The sequence below is a fragment of the Cornus florida genome, unplaced genomic scaffold (assembly GCF_030987335.1).
Source record: "Cornus florida cultivar Cherokee Brave unplaced genomic scaffold, ASM3098733v1 CherokeeBrave_3.0.0_Hap2_Chr11, whole genome shotgun sequence".
NCBI lineage: Eukaryota > Viridiplantae > Streptophyta > Magnoliopsida > Cornales > Cornaceae > Cornus > Cornus florida.
In genome coordinates, this window is record NW_026775581.1 from 4574338 (window position 1) to 4582825 (window position 8488).

General features: G+C 37.4%; 1 pseudogene; it reads right to left on the reverse strand.

Moving 5' to 3' along the window:
* Positions 1–7106: 7106 nt before the first annotated feature.
* On the reverse strand, positions 7107–7205 carry LOC132287457 (small nucleolar RNA R71; annotated as a pseudogene).
* Between the last annotated feature and the right edge of the window lie 1283 nt (positions 7206–8488).

The window sequence follows — 8488 nt, forward strand, 5'->3', positions numbered from 1 at the left end:
TTATGCATACAAGAGACTTAGTAATTCTTAGCGTAGCTGATACAATGTACCTTCATACAAAGGATTTAAATTAACTCTGCCAACTAAATTGACCGAGATACCCATGAGAATGTAGGTAAGATTACTGAAATACCCTTGAGGATGCAGCTGAGATTACATAATTTCCCTTCATAGTTAACACTTGTCACTTAAACCAGATGTTGTTTGTTGCAGCCCATTTAGCCTTCAGCCTTCAGCCTTCAACCTTGTATAAAAATGCCTTCAACCTGTACCATTTAGCCTTTAGCCTTCAGCCTTGTATTTAAGAACAAACCTCAAGATAAGTGATATCATTTAGCTAAAAGACTGGTATTTGTCATTCAAAGAGCAAACCATATCAACATATTTTGACATATAAGGCTACAAGTGGCATTTCAAGCCAACCTTTACAAGAATGGAAACCTTTAAGTCCACCAATCATCCAAGCATAACGAGAAGCTTGACCTTGAATCCTGTACCTAAAAAATGTCCCCAGTAACTTTGGGGTGAGTAACTTAAAGCTACTCGTAAGAGATGAGCATGCAAAGACCTAACGTTTTATAAGATTATCACATTAATGTGAGTTCAAAAGGGGTCATGCCACCTAACGTCTATGTCAAATGTGAGACTTAGGGAGCATCCTAAGCAACCTTAGATCATTTTTAGCATAAATCACATCATTCATGCAATTTAAACTACATAGAAACATGTTATATGAAACAATAAGATATAGATTCTCAAAGCCATCAACTTGAAATCTAAAATACGAAAACAACTAAAGTGAGTCATGCCATCTAACGTCTATGTTCCAAATGAATCTATAGGATTATCTCTAAGCTACATTTGAACATTAAAACACAAATCACAATATTGATGCAATTTAACTAACATTGGAACTTTTAATACAATGCATAAAGCATGATTTCTCAAAGTTAACATCTTGAAACTTAAAATGGGAAATCAAATAAAGAACAACAAGTTACAACATCATCTAGTTATCATCTTGAAATAAAATATGAAATCAAACAAGGTGGATACTTGGACATCACGTCGGATCAGACCGACAACGTGGTTACCTTAGGGTTACTGGACCATGGGTAACCTCTTCCTATGTATGACGGCCCAAGTTTTACAACCCGGTGTGTCAGTGATGAACCCAAAAGTTAACCTGATAAAGAATCTGAAATGTGGAAGCGAAAGAAGAAAAGTGACCTCTAGAGATGTACGTTATCCCTAAGGCACCAAAATGACTTTACATGAAGCCATGAACTAAAATGAGCCAAGTAATGAAGCAAGAATGTCAAACCCAAAAAAAAAAAAAATGAACCAAGGGTAAAATGGTCATTTCAAACTAAAATGGATGCCACCGTGTACACCATTAGAAAGACAACAAAAAATGAACGAAGATAGACTCAAGAATCACTTGATTCAGGGTCCGGATGATAAAGATATGAAGATAGAATAAGGAGGCATCCTCCGATTAGGAGATACCAAAACCCTATCTCACTAAAACCATCATAACTCTCACTATAGTTGAAATTTTAGGGTGTGGTTGGTACCATTGGAAAGCTGACTTCAAGATCTTGAATTTAAATACAAGAATGACCTAATTTGGATCTCGGATGAGCAAGTTATAACCATTTGAAGATAGGTCATCGTTGCAGCCAAACTTAGTCGACTCAGTTGGCAACTAAGTTGGCTCCTTTAGGCCGAGAGGCCCAAAAGTGACCAAAATGAGGTGCAAATGAACCCAGTCGGCTCCTTTAAGAACTGAGTCGGCTAGATTGGGCTGAGAGCATGCAAAATGAGCAAAATGATGCCTATATGAACCCAGTCGGCTCCTTTGTGAACCAAGTCAGCTCAGTTGAAGAAAGAGTCGACTCTTTTAGAACCGAGCCGGCTCTTTTAGGCTGAGAGCATGCTGCAACCTGCTACTTTGGAAAAAAAATGCAGAAAATAGAAACTAAAATGGATTTGGGATTTCCGAGACTGAAACAACGTTTTCTGGAAAAATGCTGTGAAGAAACTACCCCTAAAATCACATTTTCTATGTGATGGAGTTAAGACTGGAATTTAGTTCCCGAAAGAAAAGTCCAAAGTGCCCTTAAACTAGATTTTTTAACAAAAATGCAAAATGAGTCCAAAAGAGGCTCATTTTACCAAGGAAGAGGTTTTTCTCAAAAACGATCATGCACGCAAACGTAACTTACCTATTAAGACACGCTACAATGATTCACGGCTTAAAAATACCGCCGATGCAAGAAATGACCTATCAAATCTCAAATTCTTGAAAAATGTCCTTTAAAGGCAAAAGATGCAAGAATCGAACCTATTTGCAATCAAAAGGCCGTTTGGCCTTTGGCCACACTTCATGCATACTAAATAAGTGCTAATGAATGTGCTCAAGCACACTTTGCATCACCCGATTTGAAAATGAACCCTTAAAGGCTCGGATTTTCTATTTTAGCCCAAAAATGCATTGTATGAAACTAAAATGCAAAAATAAAACAAAATGGTGATTGGCCCTTGGTCACACATCATATATATTAAATACATTGAAAATAGTGTAGTTATGTAACATTACATATATGGAATCAAAGATACAAGTTTTGATATACAAGGTTACAATGACATTTCATGATAACATTTACATGAAATGAAAATTTAAAAGCTACAAGTCATCCAAAGTATGATGAGCATCACGAACCAAGTCTTTATACCTGAAACAAATCCCCAGTAACTTCGGGGTGAGTAATATAAAGCTACTCGTAGGAAATGAGCATGCATTGACCTAACATTTTACAAAATTATCACCTTAAGGTGAAACAAGTCAAAGGGGCTCATGCTACCTAACGTCTATGTTAAGATGAGACTCGAGGAATATCCTAAGCTACCTTAGATCATTTTTAGCATAAATCACATCATTCATGCAATTTAACAACATGGAAGCATGTTATACAAAGCAACAAGATATAGATTCTCAAAGTCTTCAACTTGAGATCTAAAACACGAAAACAACTAAAATGGATTATGCCACCAAACGTCTATGTACTAAATGAATCTATAGGATCGTTCCTAAGCTACATTTGAACATCAAAACACAAATCACAATATCGATTCAATTTAACCAACATTGGAACTTCCAATATAACGCATAAAGCATTATTTCTCAAAGTCAACATCTTAAAACTCAAAATGGGAAATCAATTAAGGAACAACAAGTTATGATATCATCTAGTTATCAACTTGAAATGAAAAGTGATATCAAACAAGGTGGATACTTGGACATCACGCCGGATCAGACCGACATCATAGTTACTTTAGGGTTACTAGCCTATGGGTAACCTCCCTAAGTGCGCACTAGACTATAAAGGGACAATCCCCCGTACTAGAACCATATCCTAGCCGTAGTCAAACAACGACATCCCCAAGTTTCTAAAATCAACAAGTTATGCAACAATGTATATATCAACATGTATATACAAGATAATCAACTATCTACCATACACAACCGAATTTGGAAACACATACAATACATGTTCTAAGTCCACAACTACTAAGGCATGACAAATGTCGAATCTTCAGTATGCGATTCGTTACACGCTATGGCAATCTCATTTAATATTGAAAATATATACTCATGAATCTAATACAAGTCCAAAATCATGGTTTAAACATACAATCAACGATAAATACATGATTATTGATGAGCGCTGAAAAGTGCGTATTTAAACCCCTTAAGCTTAGGCATTCTAGTACCGTTATTTATCTTACTTTACCGTTTTAGATTGATTTTGTATTATTTCCATTTTCAAGCACTTATCTCGAAAATAAGCTAACTCAGCCAAATAAGAGCTTAATTGAAGCAATTTTGGGATTAAACAAAGAAAAGAGCAAAGTGGAGAAAGAAAGAAGCAAGTGAAGCCAAAGGTGGGAAGCAGCAAAGTTCGATCGATCCAAGGTTCAATCGATCGAACAATGATCGATCTCAGCACTTCAAGATAGATCCAAGCCTAGACCCAAAAGTATAAAGTCCTAAAAGTTCAATCGATCCAACACCATCCTTCGATCGATCGAACACTTTTGTCCTTATTCAAATGATTGATCCTATCCACAGCTGTACCACCCACTAACCACTTTTGTCCTTTTCCCATAAATATCTCTCTAAAATATCTCGAATTTGTTTTTTCCCAAAAAGCTCAACCAGTTGGATCGATCCAGCCTAAGTTCGATAGATCTCAGCTAGTTTGATCGATCCAAGACCAAGGTTCGATCGATCGAACTTCCTCCAGTGCGAAAAAGTTAAATTTCCATCTCATTGAAAGTTGTCCTTTATCCAATCATTAGGGAATGTTGTGTGCACAACCCCAGCTCATTTTGGGTGTCATTTTGACCTACATATATAAGGATAAGGATTGCTTTTTACAAAGGGAGCCAATATTGTTTTCATATCATCTCTTGGAGAGGAAGCTTAGAGGAGGAGGAGGTTAGACACACCATAGGAGACTCTTCATTAATAAGGAGCAGATTTCAACCATGGAGTTAGCCCTTGAGGGTTGGAGCACCATCACCATGAGTGGCTAGACATCCTCTTGGGGCTAGAGTTAGCCCCAAGCATGTTTTCTATATCTTAATCTTGTGTATTATTGAGGGATTAGTGTTGTAATTAATGTTTTGACACTTTGATATATTTAGATTTTGTTTATTCAATGATTTATGTGGTTTAATGCTTCCAATTGATCATTTCATTCTATCCATATGTCTATGTATGCTAGAATAGATGTTCATGTGCTTGTCTCTAGATTTTGTGTTATTAATGCATGTCTATGTGTATTGATGCTATAGATTTGGAGATTGTCAAAACATAGTGCTTAAAGGAATGCTCTTGTGATTCTCTTGATGGTTCATACTTATTCCTTGATGGATTGTGCCTCTCCCCTAGTTTATTTTCATGCTAGTAGTGTAGATGTAGTGTAGTTGTAGTGAAGTGTTAAATGGGAGGATAATCTGTGCTTGTTGTTTGATAATCCAAGCTTTTGAATGCAAGTAACATATGTCTCTATCCTTGTGTTGAATTTGGATTGTGAGCTTAATGAAAGGATTAATGACTTGTTTTGATTTATTGTGCCTTTTACATATTGTTTAGACAATATATGCTTCATTGCTTAGATATATTGTGCCTTTCACATGATGTTTAGATAATACATGCTTAACTAGTTATCCTTGCTTGTTGAATCAACCAAACACACACACATCAATATTGCAACACACCATTTGCCCTCATTAATCACTTGTCAATGATATAGAAATGCATTGCTTGGTCATGATCTCTAAACCCTCTTTCTCTCTTACTTACTCTTAATTGCATTCTTTGCTATCACTTAGTTTAATTTAGTTGCTCTTTAATCAATCAACCAACCAATTGTTTGATCACTCGACCTACTAGCCCTAATAATAATTCCACGACATTGCTCGATCCTCACAATCCCTTGGGACGATCCTTACTCGCCCTAGCTATATTTTTAGTGAAAGGTAGTAGTGGCTTCTATAAATGTAAAACTCTTGGCCCTCGCCTTAAAATTCACACTTATCAAGCTTGATGTGGTGGGACGGCACGAACCGCATCCGTTTTTGGCGCCGTTGCCGGAGATTTGTTGATTAGATTAGGCAACGTCGGATTTGTGGAATTGATTAGGATTAGTACTCTTTTGATCGTGTCTTACTTTATTTCTATTTTTCTATTTGGTTACTTATTGTGTTGTTCTTACTTAACTAGGTGCATTGTTGGAGAGGAAGCAAGCAAAGGAGCCATCGCGCATTCAATTCAAGCAAGCAAAGAAAGTAAAAAGCTAAAAATTCTAAAAATTTGCTAAGCTAAGCTTTAAATTTGGAGTTGAAGTGCTAAAGGACCTTTGTGAGACTTTCTTTACTCAATCCCTTAGTTAAATTGTCGGCCCGCGTGGAGGCTTATTTTTAATTATCTTGTATCATTGTTGTTAAAGCATGGGAGTATGAATTGAATGTTTGTGGAAGAAATCTAATTGCATTGTTGTGAAGGCATAGTGTGTAACGACCCACTCTACCACATCGTATGATATTATCCGCTTTGAGCCTGAGCCCGCACGGTTTTGCTCTTGGACTTCACCCCAAAAGGCCTCATACTAATTGGAGATGATGCACTTACATATAAGCACTTCACCTTTCCTCTACCCAGGCGATATGGGACTTGTGCACCCGTAGATCGCCAGTGTGGTAGCCTGTCAGTGTCTCTCGCACCCGCCCACGGCATACCCGCCCACAAGGTCATCACATAGTGTTTGTCATTCTTTGTGTTTGTTGTCTTTTGCATTGTGCATGCATGGACGTCGTTCATTGAGACCAACTCTTGTCCCTCTTGATTTACATCTTGAATCTATCGTTAGAAATCCTAAGGGAAGAGGAAGTTCAAATAGAGCCAATCTATCAATGGATGACCATAATGACAATCATGTTGAAGACCTTGGTTATATAGACCAACAAGGTATCCTTCATCCTGATGTGCACAATGAGAACATACAAGTACCATTAAGTATGCCTAGACCATTCATTCACCAACCACCACAACAACAAGGCCAAGTTCCATATGGAATGCCAAGGCCAATGTATGCTCCACAACCTCCCATCAACAATCAAGGAATTCAAAACCAAGGTGTTCATGTTGCACCTCAAGTAGCTAATCCACCTCTTACTTTAAGAGACCATTATATGCCTCATGAGTATAATGCACCTACATGCATCCAATTGCCTCTATTTAGAGCACATCATTATGAAATTAAGCCACAAACCATTCAAATGCTTCCTAACTATCATGGACTTCCAAGTGAAGAACTTTACAAGCATTTGGATGAGTTTCTTGAAATATGTTCCACCGTAAAATATACGGACATGCCGAAAGAGGTTTTAAGACTCAAACTTTTTCCATTCACCTTAAAAGACAAGGCAAAGTATTGGTTTAACAATCTTAGGCCTTTTTTAATCACTTATTGGGCAGAAATGCAAAAAGAGTTCTTGAAGAAGTACTATCCGGTTTCTAAGACCAATGCCATGAGAACCTCAATTCGAGAATTTTCATATGGGGATGGAGAAACGTTTCATGAGGCATGGGAACGCTTCAATGAATTGCTTAGGAAGTGTCCACATCATGACATACCCAAATGGCAATTAGATCAATATTTCTTTGAGAGCTTATCGGACAACTATAAGGGTATGGTTGATGCTTCCATGGGTGGCTCATACATTGATAGGCATAAGGATGACGTGTGGCATCTCTATGAGAGCATGAGTGAAAATTCTTAGCATAGAACACTATCATCCAAGAATGGTAGAAATTCACAAGGTAGGAAGAGTGTTGGCTTACATCAAGTCGACCATTCAAATGAAAGAGCCGCCGAAATGAAGTCTTTATCTCAAAGGTTTGATCAATTTTTGATTAACCAAAACTCGACGAACCAAGTATCTTCCTTCCCTAACCATTCTCATCGTGCATCAAATGAAACATGTATGACTTGTTCTAGTGTTCTTCATTCTACTTCTCATCATCCTCACGGACAAGTGCAAAGTGAACCTAATGAACAAGTCAATGCGGCTTTTATGAACCAAGGGAACAATCCTTATAGTACTCATTATAATCCAAGTTGGAGAAATCATCCGAATTTCTCTTGGAAAAACCAAGGAGAGGGCTCAAACCCTTCCCAAGAAGGTTTTCATGGGAAGTACATTCCACCTCCACTTCAAAACCAAGGATCCCAAAGTTATAGACCTTATCAGTCACAAGGGAATCAATTTGCTAATTCTCATTTTCCCAACCAATCTTATTCCCAAGGTGATACTTGAAGTCCCGCCTTTGAAGAGAAAGTTTTGAATGCTTTGGGCATTTTAGAGGCTAACACTCAATTTCTTCATTTTCGTTCTCAATCTATTGCGAAGCTAGAAACCCAAGTAGGGCAAATAGCAAGCACTCTCAATACAAGAGAGAAGGGAAAGATGCCTATTAATGTCCCACCTAAGCAACAATGTGTTGTGGAAACCCATTCCCCATCGAAAGGCCACACCATTGAACATGTTAATACGGTGACTACCTTGCGGAGTGGTAGGAGTATGGACAATCAACTTGGAATGTCCAATGAAATGAGTGAACCAGTGCAACCTCAAGTTGTCACCCGTCTCGTTTCACATCCCATTCCTCCTTTGTTGCATATACATGATCTTGTAAATGAGAAAGTTTTGAAAGATGTGTTTGAAAAAGAAGTTTTGAAAAATGATGTTGAAAAGGTTTTGTTGAAAAATGATTTGAAAACTTCTTGTGTTGAAGAGAGTTCAAAAGAAAATTCTGAAAAAGTGTTTGAACTAAAAGTTCCATTTTCGGATGCCTTAAAAGGATCCATTTCAAAAGACAAGCAAAGGGCAAAAACTAATGAAATCATGGAAATGT